Below are 13566 nucleotides of genomic sequence, written 5' to 3'. Positions count from 1 at the left end.
AAAGTACAAAATCTACAAATTATACCCCAAACTTTTATAAGAATCTCAAAAACACTGGTAGATTTTTTACCGTTACAATTTAAAACCAGGTGTCATCTGGTTATATGGTTACCACCCAGCGTAGTAAATGCTTTCCAGGCTTCTTGTAAATCTTTGGCTCGACACAGTGCAGAGTCACCTGAAAGGCAGCTCAACATCAAGTGAGTGGATGGTGGACGTCCCTATTGATACTCAAATTTTCTCACATTTCAATAAACAAATTTTTAGAAATGTATATTGAAAAGGCAGCTCAACATCAAGTGAGAGGATGGTGGACGCCCCCATTTAACCCCCAAATTTATCACGTTTCAATAAATTCACTTTTAAAAAAGCTGTATTGACAGGTTTCATCAGGGAAGTGAGTCGACTTTTACTCTTTTAATGAATTCTTTCCTATGAATATTTGTCGATTTTTTCCCCTTCACTCCCTTTGATCGAATGTTTTTAAAAGTGCAGTTTGGCTATTTTTGGGGGGGATCTTTTTTTCAGAATTCTAATGGATGTTTTACGTCCTGAGAGATTTTTCGGCTTTTTCTTAATTTCGTTTTTTTTTTTTTTATTGTACCGTACCTATATGTGTGTTTGCTTCAGTATGACTCTCTCTCTCTCTCTCTCTCTCTCTCTCAATTTCGTTCCTGTTTTTTTTTATTATTGTATGTATGTTTACTTCTTCAGTATGACTCTCTCTCTCTCTCTCTCTCTCTCTCTCTCTCTCTCTCTCTCTCTCTCTCTCTCTCTCTCTCTCTCTCTCTCTCTCTCAATTTCGTTCCTGTTTTTTTTTTATTATTGTATGTATGTGGTGAGTGTAGCCTATACACTGTATATACACTGTATATGGCTAGTGAGGGAGTGATCGCCCTCTACCTACACAGATCAAAAGCCCTCGGGAGCAGGGGGGTGGTTGCTTTTTCAGGCAGAGGAACTCCTTGAGAGTGAAATGGCTGGTAAGCATGCCGGCACGTGACTGGCTACAGCATAGCTGGGTCTTTCGGGTGTGGGCAATCAGGCAAGTTAGCTGCCTACTGCGACTGCAACACAATGGCGAGGTGTTCAGGAAGTTAGCCAAAGAAACCTTGATGGACTCTGAAAGAACAATAATGGCCCCCAGTCCCGTGCAGCCCTTAAATGGGCAGGGGGTGCTAAGAATCTCACGGTTGCCTCAGTTACAATCTAATTCCTTTGTCAATTCAAAAAATACAATTAGAATTGGTAACTGGAATGTGAGAACGCTAAATCATGACGGTAAAATCGATGAGTTAGTGAAGGTTTTTCAAAATTACGGACTTGATATTTGTGCTCTGACAGAAACTAGATTAACTGGAGTCGATAAGTTGGATTTGGAGGATGGTATACGTTTATTGATATCTGGCCGACAGGACGGAATGCATTATCAGGGAGTAGGATTGTTGCTGGGTTGTAAAGCAAATAAGGCTTTATGTGAGTGGGATCCTATAGATGAGCGATTGCTATACGCACGGTTTAAATCAAATCATGGCAACATCAGTCTGTTTGTGTGTTATGCACCTACTAATGATGCACTCGATGAAAGGAAAGACACATTTTATGAAAAGTTGCAAGAAGGAGTAGGAAGGGTACCTAGACATGATGTTTTGATCTGCGTTGGAGACTTTAATGCAGTAATGGGCTGTTCAAATGAGGGATTTGAGGCATGTATGGGTAAGATGGGAGTTGGTAGTAGGATGAGTGAAAACGGAGTGAGGTTTGGAAGCTTCTGTCTAGCAAATGACTTAGTCATCGGGGCACACTCTTTCAGCATTGCAATATACACAAGACAACTTGGGTGTCGCCGTGTGGAAAATATAAAAATCAGATTGATCACATCGCTATCAGTAGGAGGCATAGAAGTTCTCTGCTAGATGTTCATGTTAAACGGGGAGCGGATATTGGTAGTGACCATCAACTCAGCATTGCAAAAATAAGGTTTAAACTTAAAAATCAGAAGAAGGAAAAATCTGGTGTTGGTAGATACGATATTGTTAAGCTTAGAAGAGAAGGAGAAGAAAAGGAGGAATTCAGATTAGAATGCAGAAATAGGTTTTTGGTGTTGGAAACGTTGGAAGAGGGGGAGAGAAGTGTAGATGAGATGTGGGAGGATGTGAACAAAGTTTTGCATGAGACTGCTGAATGTACGATTGGAAGGAGACATAGATTCAGGAGAAAGAAATGGATATCAGAGGAAACGTGGGATATGATAAAAAAGAGAGGTGAGGCTAAATTGAGGAGTGAGATGCAATGCGTTGATGAACGAGAGATTGAATTAGCAAGAGCTGCGTACTGGAGTTTGAATTCAGAAGTAAGAAGGTTAGCTAGGAGAGATAAAAGAAGATGTGTGGATGAAAAGGTTGCAGAGACTGAAATCCTAATAAACAAAAATGATGGACAGAGTCAAAGAATAGCATATGAATCGATTAGAGAACTGAGTGGTAATGCAGGTAAACGCAAGGAAATACCAATTAGAGACAGGGAAGGAAATTTATTGACCAAAGATGGAGATATTAAAAATAGATGGAAAGAGCATTTTGAGACAGTTCTTAATAGACCAATACCACCAGAAGAGGATATACCGTCTGCTCAGGAAGATTTAAATATAGAAACAGGAGAGTTGAGGCTTGCAGAAGTGGAGAAAGCAGTAAAACAGTTAAAGAATAATAAGGCACGGGAGGATGGTTTATTTCCGGAAATGTTTAAAGTGGAGGGGGATAGATTAATAATGATCTTGACCAAGCTATTCAATAAGATATGGGTGACGGGGTTACTACCATCAGTTTGGAAGAATGGTGTAATTGTTAAAGTTCCGAAGAAAGGAGACCTGAGTGAATGTGGTAATTGGAGGGGAATCTCTTTGTCACCGATAGCTTTGAAAGTTTTCAGTAGAGTGTTGTTAAATAGGTTGGAGCCGGTGGTTGAGGGTATTCTGAGGGATGAACAGGCTGGTTTTAGAAAGGGACGTGGTTGCAATGATCAGATCTTTATAGTTAGGCATTTGATGCAGCAAGTTAATGAAATGAGAGTACCGTTAAGTCTTTGTTTTGTTGATTTTGAAAAGGCTTTTGATAGTGTTTCGAGAGAGTCTATGGGGAAGATCATGAGACATTATGGAATACCAGAGGAGTTTGTGAGGGTCATTATGAACATGCATGAGGACACATTTTGTAAAGTGATGGTTGATGGTTGTCTGAGTGATTCGTTTGAAGTCAAGTCCGGAGTAATTCAAGGTGGTGTTCTATCGCCTTTACTATTTATATTGGTCATTGATTACATTATGAAACGTGTTGGAACAGAAACCGGTGCAGGTATACTTTGGGGAGAGAACAGGAAACTTTTGGATTTAGATTATGCAGATGATATAGTTTTGATTTGTGATGGGCCAGAAGAGATGCAGAGAGTGTTGGACTGTTTGGTGAGTGAAGGTCGCAAGGTGGGTTTGGTTATTAATTGTGGAAAAACTGAAATAATCAATATGAGTATGGAAAATGCGCAGGAATGTGAAATTGGAGGTATGGTTGTAAAGCAAGTTGATAGGTTTAAATATTTAGGTACTTATTTAGCCAAGGATGGTTCTTTGAACTTTGAATTCGAGGAAACGTTAAAGAAGGCTAATCAGGCAATGGGAATGCTTAAAAATATTTGGAATAATAACAATTTCTCTGTGCATACAAAAATCAAACTTTATAAGGTAATGGTTAGGAGTATCTTAATTTATGGACACGAGTCTTGGTACAGCACAGTGACTATGGAAAATAAATTCTTGGTGTTTGAAAATAAAGCAATTAGAAGAATATTAGGAGTTAAGTGGTGGGAAAGGATACCAAATAGTAGAATTAGAGAAATAACGGGAGTGCAGCCGATCGATGAATATGTTAGATTCTCACGATGGAAGTGGCTAGGACATGTGTATAGGAGACAGGGAATAGTACGAGGTACACCAGGGTGGGTGGCACCTGGTAGGAGAGGTAGAGGAAGGCCAAAAGAGACGTGGGTGAGGACAATGAGACGGGAAGCTGGAGATGAGTGTTGGGGAGATCTTGAGGAGTTAGCACAAGATAGGATGTGGTGGTGTGAGTTCATCGAGGCCCTATGCATCCCCGAGGGTGCCACAGGAAATGATTGATTGATTTTTTTTTTGTTACACGATATGTTTATCATTAAATTAAAGTTCCCATTATACACACCATAGGATCCTTCAAATTCTATGCAGTTTTCTTTGCACAGGGCTGCTGTAATATGACCAAGGGGCATACGAGGGGGTGCTATGAGACTCCCCGCTGATTCCAGTACTACGCTGTGTTAATCCTCTCCCTTTTGCAGGGGAACGCTTTCCCTTTTGTGCGTTAAGATTACCAAAAGGTAAGGTGAACGCCTGCCCACAGTTTAAGATTACGGCCGTGAGACTCCACTGTCTCGAGCAACTGATAGCAAACCTATCTTTGTACTTGAAATGCGTGGCTTTGACAGTACTCCCGAGGAAACTCCCGGAGAATACTATAGTATCCCTGACGATAGGGCGAACCAGGAACAACAGAGTTCGCCCACAAGTATGCCGACACCCCCACACGGACCCCATGGGGTAGCCGCCACCAGCCACCACCACTCCGGGCAACAACGACGCATGTCAGCCCGGGCCGTGCGCCCCTGTGACATACAGCCACCACGCTGCCGCCACCGTAGGCGAAAGACACTACCTTCGCGTGGTGGAATCACTGAGCTAGCTAGGGGTGGAGTCAGAAACAGTACTCCAGACAGCGCCCCTCTGGTAGAGACGATCTATGGTCGCTCCCACAGTGTTTCGGTTGAGACGATCAATGGTCGCTCCCGCAGTGTTCAGGTAGAGACGATCAATGGTCGCTCCCTTAGGGTTCCGGTAGAGACGATCAATGGTCGCTCCCACAGTGTCCAGGTAGAGACGATCAATGGTCGCTCCCTTAGGGTTCCGGTTGAGATGATCAATGGTCGCTCCCACAGTGTCCAGGTAGAGACGATCAATGGTCGCTCCCTTAGTGCTCCGGTTGAGACGATCAATGGTCGCTCCCACTGTGTCCAGGTAGAGGCGATCAATGGTCGCTCCCTTAGTGTTCCGGTTGAGACGATCAATGGTCGCTCCCACAGTGTCCAGGTAGAGACAATCAATGGTCACTCCTTTAGGGTTCCGGTTGAGACGATCAATGGTCGCTCCCCCAGTGTCCAGGTAGAGACGATCAATGGTCGCTCCCTTAGGCTCCGGTTGAGACGATCAATGGTCGCTCCCACAGTGTCCAGGTAGAGACGATCAATGGTCGCTCCCTTAGTGCTCCGGTCGAGACGATCAATGGTCGCTCCCACAGTGTCCAGGTAGAGACGATCAATGGTCGCTCCCTTAGTGCTCCGGTCGAGATGATCAATGGTCGCTCCCACAGTGTCCAGGTAGAGACGATCAATGGTCGCTCCCTTAGTGTCCCGGTAGAGACAATCAGTGGACACTCCCCCAGTGTCCAGGTAGAGACGATCTATGGTCGCTCCCAGGGCGTAGCTAGGAGAGGGACGTCTCCACAACCGGAGATTGAACTCCAGGTGTCCTGTCCCAGAACATCCTGGACAGACCTCCCTGCCTCCCCCGGTCTCTGTTCTTTACGCCTGGCCCTAGAGCAGACACACCTGTCGGGCCCCAGTGACAGTCGCTGCCGCAGTCCTCCCCTGACGGCGCCTCTGGACGTGGGAGACCGCAGCCCGTCGCCTCTCTCGGCCCTCCCTAGGACACCCGGGCGAGACCTCGCCACGCCCCCACGACGCCGGGACCTGACCCAGAGGTTCCGGGACCTATTCGGCCCCAGTCCCAAGGGCCTTACGCCGGAGCCCAGTCCGGAAGCCACCGGGAGTCCCGGACACGAGAGGACGCCCTTGCGAGCCGCCCCGTGCCCTCTCAGTTCGCCCTGTCTTGACGGCGCCCCTAACTCAGCCGGATCACCAATGTCGTGCCCCCGTCTCCTTTCTTAAGAGAATACGGGTGATAATGTAATATTAGTGATATAGGTTAAGTGTGACTCTCTCTCTCTCTCCTAGAACCAGTATTGTGCAGTGAAACTATGTGATGTATATCAGGGTAAAACAGATCACAATGAGAAGTTAGAGGTCGAGAATGTGGACTAAGATCTGAGTGAATATATGTGCGAGTGTCACCCCGGATATCTATAACGACATATCCCCATTGCTGAAAGAAAGACTGTGAGGAAGAAATGTCATCTAGCCGCGAAGTAATATTGTGAAAGTAGTATTAAGAGTATTCCGCCCTTGTTCCGCGTTGTGAAGCGAGATTCTATGGACCATACCTGGAAGACCTCTCTGACAGATGTGTAATTAATAAGCCTGTGCCTAAAGAGACATGTTCCCACTCTAACGAGGAAATATCAAGAAAGGAAGTATTAATAATATTCCCTCCCTCTGCACGCTGCCCCTAAAAACCCTCTCTATTACTCGCTCACGCTCTTAAAGCCAAATCAAGAATCAGAGTTATTTGCCAAAGTACCTTCACTAACAGAAACCATATAAACTCCCCTGCTAATATCGGGCATCTTCCAATATTACTATAACTTTCTCCTCGCCGTTTTAAGCCACTCTCCGCGCCTCCCCTATCTCCTCCTAGTGAGTCACAGCCCCCTCCCCCCCCCGCTTCCGCGCTCTGCGCGCACCTGTATTTACTGCACTCCTAATACTCTAGGATTTGTTGTGTTGTCATTAGTATCTAGAAAGCAAGTATCCTGCGAGATACACATATCTTAGATAAGGTTTTATATTGCTCAATATTGTGTTGTAATATCTGCTGAAATGTCCTGTGTCTGACTGTGATAATATATGTGTATGGTGTTGCCGAAAGTTTTTATGTCCTGCCTCTCTTTATTGATTGATTGACTGATAGATAAATAATAGATTGATGGATAGGTGAAACAGAAAGAGCGGAATTAACTAAGCTTATCAACAACAGAAGGAAAGAAGAACAAGGAAAGAAAACCATGGATCAGATCAATGAAACCATAAAAAAAAAGGAAAGTCTGAAACAGGTCCGAAGTAAAATGGCCCTGGGAGAGCAACAAATTTATCACTGCATGAAGAAAACGGCGAAACCATTCATTTCAGAGAGAGGATGGTGAAGAGAGTTGAAGAATTTTACAAAGAACTGTACCAATCACAGACAATAGTACAAATAGATCACTTTCAGTTCACACAAGTGAAATGGCTGAGGCAACACCAGATGAAGTAAACATTTCTCTTAAAAGTATGAGAAGAGGGAAGGCCCCAGGATTAGATGGAACTATAGCAGATCTATTATCGGATGAAGGTGTAGAAGTACAAAACAGGGTTTCGTACTTATTTATTCATTGGCTATAAAATAAGAAAATTCCCAAAGTACGGTGTGTCGCAAGAGTCAGTTTCCTTGATAAAAAAAGGCGACTCAAAATCGACCCATTAGCTTATTATCAGTCATTTGCAAACTCTTCACTAAAGTCCTTACGAACAGAATAACAACAATTTTGGAAGAAAACCAACCTCGTGAGGGGACAGGATTCCGAAGCGGGTGCTTGAATACTAATCATCTACACACAATGAACCAGCCAACTGAGAAAATTTCAGAGTATAATAAACCACTGTGCCTAGGTTTTATTGATTACGAGAAGGCTTTCGACTCAGTGGAGCACATAGAATTATAAATTCATTGAGGGAACAAGGAGTAAATAAGAACGCTGGTAAACTGCTCGAAAAGATATATAAAGAGGGAACTGTTAGAGTTAAATAACATGAAGACTGAAAAAATTTAGACGAAGGATGGCGTGCATCAGGGAGATAGAATTTTACTAAAATTATTAACAACATGATTAACAACATGTCTAAACAACATGCCTAAAAACTATTTTCAGAAAGCTGGACTGGGAAAACAAAGGAGTAAACATTTTTTTTTTTTATGTGAGGAAGAAGGAACCAAAGGCAACGAGTCTGCAAAACTATTCCTTCCAAGAGAAAAACAAAATATAAGAGAGAGCCAAATTCAAGATCCGATCATTTCCAGATGCCTGGACACACTGCGTTTGAAAAACTGGAGATCATAGGAAGTAGGAAATACAGACAGAAGGAGACAGTTCCAGAGTTGACCTGTTGCATAAATGAAGGACTGGGAGTAACGGTTAACTCTTGCATTAGAGAGTTGGACAGAAAAGGGATAAGAGTTTGCTGCTAGACGGGTGCTACGCGTCCGTCGTAGGGGTGGAGGAATGCATGCAGACAGTTCAGAGGAGCAGTGACCATTGAAGTAGCGATAGAAAAGTGATAAAGATGCAACAGAACGGCGAAGAGGCAAAGGTTGAAGGGAGTCAGTAAGAGGAGGAGAGTTAATGAGACGAAAAGCCTTTGACTCCACGCTATTGAGAAGAGCTGTATGTGGGGAGCCTCCCCACACATGAGAGTTGTACTCTACACAGGGGTGGATAAAACCCCTGTATAGAGTCAACAATTGTGCAGGGGTAAAGAAGGAATGGAGTCGGCTTAGCACACCCAATCTCTTGGAAGCAGATTTTACAAGAGATGTAATATGATCTTTCCAAGACAAGTCCCGAGTAAATGAAACCCCAAGCATGTTCAAGGATGATGCAGGATTAAGCTGAATATTATCAAACATTAGTGGGTATACCTGTGGAAGATTTTGTCGGGTTGATAGGTGCAAACACCGAGTCTTTGATGCATTAAAAACAACAAGATTATTTTTACCCCAGTCAGAGATATGAGCCAAGTCAGACATTAGGTGTGCCATAGCCTCATCCCTTGTTTGTTGAAGTAACTGCTGAGATGGACGTTGCGGGAATCGAATGGAAAGGTGAAGGGTGGATTCATCAGCGTATGAATGGATAGGGTTAGATGTACAGCTTAGAAGGTCATTGATGAATGAAAGGAAGAGAGTTGGTGATAGGACAGAGCCCTGAGGAACACCACTGTTAATAGATCTAGGAGAAGAACGATGGCCGTCTACAACAGCGACTATAGAACGACCAGAAAGAAAGCTAGAGATGAAGGCACAGACAGAAGGATAGAAACCGTAAGAGGGCAGTTTGGAAATTAAAGATTTATGCCAGACTCGATCGAAAGCCTTAGAGATGTCAAGTGCAATGACAAAGCTTTCGCCAAAGTCCCGAAAGGAGGATGACCAGGAGTCTGAAAGGTAGGTGAGAAGATCGCCAGTGGAGCATCCCTGACGGAACCCATACTGACGATCAGAAAGAAGGTTGTGATAGGAAAGATGCTTTATAATTTTTGTATTAAGAACAGACTCGAAAACTTTTGAGATACAGGATGTTAAAGCAATTGGACGATAGTTAGAGGGTTGGGAATGGTCACCCTGCTTTGGGACTGGCTGAATGAGAGCAAACTTCCAGCAAGAAGGAATGGTACAAGTTGACAGACAAAGATGAAAGAGTTTGCCTAGGCAGGGTGTAAGTACAGAAGCACAGTTCTTGAGAACAACAGGAGGGACTCCATCAGGCCCATATGCCTTATTAGTATTGAGGCCTGTAACAGCAGAAAATACATCAGCTGAAGAAATTTTAATGTCAGCCATGAAGAAGTCAGAGGGGAAAAGTGATGGAGGAACAACACCGGAATTGTCTAAAGTGGAATTGGAGGAGAAAGTCTGAGCAAAGAGATCTGCTTTATCAGTAGAAGAAATAGCTACAGAGCCATCAAAGTAGAAAAGAGGAGGGAAAGATGATGAGGTAAAGTTGTTAGAAAGGTTATTGGCAAGGTGCCAGAAGGAGCGGGAAGAATTCAAGTTAGAGAGTTGAGAGCACTTAGTACGGATGAAATTATTTTTAGCAAAGCGAAGAACAGACTTAGCACAATTCTGGGCAGAAACGTATAAAAGATGTGATTCAGGGGTGTGTTGGCTCTGGTACCTTTTATAGGCCCTCTCCTTGTTGCGGACAGCATTAGAACAAGCGTGATTAAACCAAGGCTTTCGTGCATTAGTCAAAGGATATGAGAAAGGAATGTATGCTTCCATGCCCGAAAGAATAACCTGTGTAATGCGCAAGGCACACTCAGATGGCTCCCGGCCATGGAAGCAATAATCATTCCAGGGAAAATCAAAGAAGTACTGCCTGAGGGCCTCCCAGTCCGCAGCTCCAAAGTGCCACAGACGACGTTTCTTTGGAGGGTCCGCAGGCCGTACTGGAGCGATAGGACAGGTTAAGGTGATAAGGTTGTGATCGGAGGAGCCCAACGGAGAGAAAAGATTAACAGTGTAAGCAGAAGGATTAGTTGTAAGGAAGAGGTCAAGTATGTTGGAACTCTCTCCAAGGCGATCAGGGATATGGGTAGGGTGCTGTACAAGCTGCTCTAGGTCATTAAGGATAGACAAGGTGTAGGCTTGTTCACCAGGTGAATCAGTGAAAGGAGAGGAGAGCCAAAGGTGGTGGTGAACATTGAAATCTCCTAGAATGGAGATTTCAGAGAAAGGAGAAATGGATAGAATGTGTTCCATCGTAGAAGTAAGATAGTCAAAGAATTTTTGATAGTCAGTAGAATTAGGAGATAAGTAAACAGCACAGATATATTTAGGCAGAGAATGTCAGGAAAGCCGAAGCCAGAGTGTGGAGAATTCGGAAGAATCATGCTCAGGAACACGAGAGCAAGATAAGTTGTTGCATATATATACACAACAGCCACCTTTGGCTTTGAAATGAGTATAGAGAAAGTAGGAGGATACAGAAAAGGGTCTGCTGTCAGTTGCCTCAGACAGCTGAGTCTCAGTTAGAAAAAGAAGGTGAGGTTTAGACAAGGAGAGGTGGTGCTCAACAGAGCGAAAGTTAGAGGAAAGGCCACGAATGTTGCAGCAATGAAGAAGAAGAGAGTCAGACAGTGGTTCCAGGCATCTTGAGTCGTCACCGGGAGAGGGGTAGAAGGTGGGGGCATTTATGGTCCCCCCCCCCCTGGGGACTCCGAGGCTATGTTATTCAATGCCATTTTTTCTTTTTAAATTAAATTTTGAAAAGGAAGTGTGGTGTGTACTGTGCATGTAGTTTGGTGTTGATAGTTAGAGAAACTTGTACTGGAGAGCATGCTGGCCTACTCTCTGTGTTACTGAGACACTGAAAAAGTTCAGCAAAGGGGGATGGTCGGGACCTAGTCCCGAGGGCTGATGAAACGGGAGCTCCAGCTCTCCCTATCATCAGCTTTCCATCCACCTTGGGAGTACTGCCCTGCTCGACTGGTGCTACAGTTTACTCCACTTAAACATACATGAAGAGAGCCTAAACCATTCAGGATTTGCATATGATCTAAGAAACAGCAGATTCTTGGCAACAAATGTTAAATGACCTAAACATGGAAACATCAAGGTAGACCTATAGATAAATCGGAGTAAAACTAAAGTAATGTTTAATCCAAATACACCAAAACGGTTATCATAACAGGCGAAGAAATTGAAGAAGTCAAGGATTACAATTAGTCCACGGAAAAATACTAAAACTAACGGAAGACAATGACAGCGCAATAAAATGACGCGTTACATTTGTATGGAAAGCTTTCGGGAAACATAGATCCATTATGAAAAATAGCTTCCCAATATGTATGAAACAAAAAGAATATAACGAATGTACGGTATAATCCTTGGTAAGATGTAGGCTGTGAGTCTGTGAGACCTGGAAACTGACAAAATCGATAGAAAATGAACTACTGGAACCGTAAATGTGGGAATATCTTTGAGAGACAGGAAAATATCAACTTGGGTGAGAGAGCAGACTAAAGTCAAAGACATTACCAAAATTATAATAGAACATGTCTCCATGGTTGTTCGTTCTGTATATTGGTAGAGTTATAAAAGAGATACAAGGTAGGGCAGTGGATGTTGGAGTGGCCCCAATGAGAGAGGATAGTGTTTGGAAACTCCCTGTACTGTTGCTTGCAGATGATACTGTGCTGTTAAGTGAAGACGAAGGGGAACTGCAAGGCTTGGTGGAATAGTTTGGGAGTGTGTGTAGGAAACGGAAACTAAAGGTGAATGTAGGGAAGAGTAAAGTTATGGTCTTCGAGAGAATCAGTGCATGTACAGTGAGGCTGGATGAGAAGGCAACAGAAAATGTGAGTGTATTTAAGTATTTGTGTAGTGTGATGAGTAAGGATGGAAGTTTGGAGGGTGAAGTGCTTGACAGGGTACAACAAGGAAGAAAGGTTATTGGTTCCTTGAAAGCAGTGATAAGAAACATGGAAGCGAGCATGGAAATGAAAAAGTTACTACATGTCTTGTGATACCAACCATAACGTATTGAAATGAAGCTTGGACCTTGTTCGAGGGACAGAAATCAAAAGCGTGAGCAGTGGAAATGAGTTATTTGAGAGGAGCTTGTGGAGTCACATGGAGAAACAGACTGGCAAATGAGGATGTGAAGGAGCGTTGTGTTGTGGATGTTGATGTGATAGTAAGTGTTAGGAGAAACACACTGAGGTAGTTTGGCCATGTGGAGAGGATGGAGAATGAGAGACTGACGAGGAGAGTGTATGTGAGATATGTGAGGTGGAGCGAGGGAGAGGGAGGGGGAGGCCAAGGATGAGTTGGGGGGATAGAGTGGAAAGGTATATGAGAATCGAGGGTGTGAGCTGGGAGCAGGGCAAGGAAATGGCGGGGGACAGGGCGACATGGAGGTGATTTGTTTGTGGCCACCCCTTAAGGGATTAAAGCATCTGGCAATATATAGATAGATAAAAGAACACTAATGGAGGTGTGCAGGTCATGTTGCAAGAATGAGGGTTAACTGATGGAGCAAGGGACTGACCGATTGGACACGAAGAGACTATCGCCCGTAGTCTTGAAACTGAGGACAGGGGTTACCCTTCCCGCACCCCACTCGAGATGGAAGCTCTCACCTTCAACGTCAGCGGTAATCTTGAAAGCGGGAGAGCGCACCCCTTCGTGTGGGTAGGCGCGGCAAAGAGTTGGTAACACTGATTAATTTTAAAATTCAAAACCTTAAAATAAAAACAATACACTTGACAGTTTCTAAGATTCACACCCAGTATAATCTATTAATGTTTGCAATTCTTACCTTTTCAGTTATTAAGGACTGGCATTTGTTCTTAAATACTCTGTATAGGAGTATGCATACAGGATTTGGAGATCCTGTGCCGCAGGAAAAATTCGGTGTCAGACATAGCTTCAAAGGAGTTCCTTCAGTCAGTAATAACCCTACGAATAAGCCTTGGCTGGTCATACCGATTTTGACTATATTTCTGCCCCAAATGCTTGTTTTTGCCATTTTTCTCATCCAGAACCCCGAAATCCCATCCCACAAGACTCGGGGTGGGGTGGGGGGTTAATTTGAAAACCAATCATGAACACCGAAAATAGAAGCCAAATTCGTTCAGATCACACCAAAATACACCAGAAAAATATATTGCCAAACCAAAACAAAATAGTGCGGACTTGTAAACGCTCACCGAAAGCAAACATGACACTTCGTAATTCAAACCAAACTGGCTGTGCACTAGTCGTCTGTT

This window comes from Coenobita brevimanus, chromosome 67 (genome assembly GCF_032717465.1).
Source record: "Coenobita brevimanus isolate Jiangsu-jjx chromosome 67, ASM3271746v2, whole genome shotgun sequence".
NCBI classification, from domain to species: domain Eukaryota; kingdom Metazoa; phylum Arthropoda; class Malacostraca; order Decapoda; family Coenobitidae; genus Coenobita; species Coenobita brevimanus.
The sequence above is the reverse complement of the archived record's forward strand: the minus strand, read 5'-3'. Positions refer to the sequence as shown.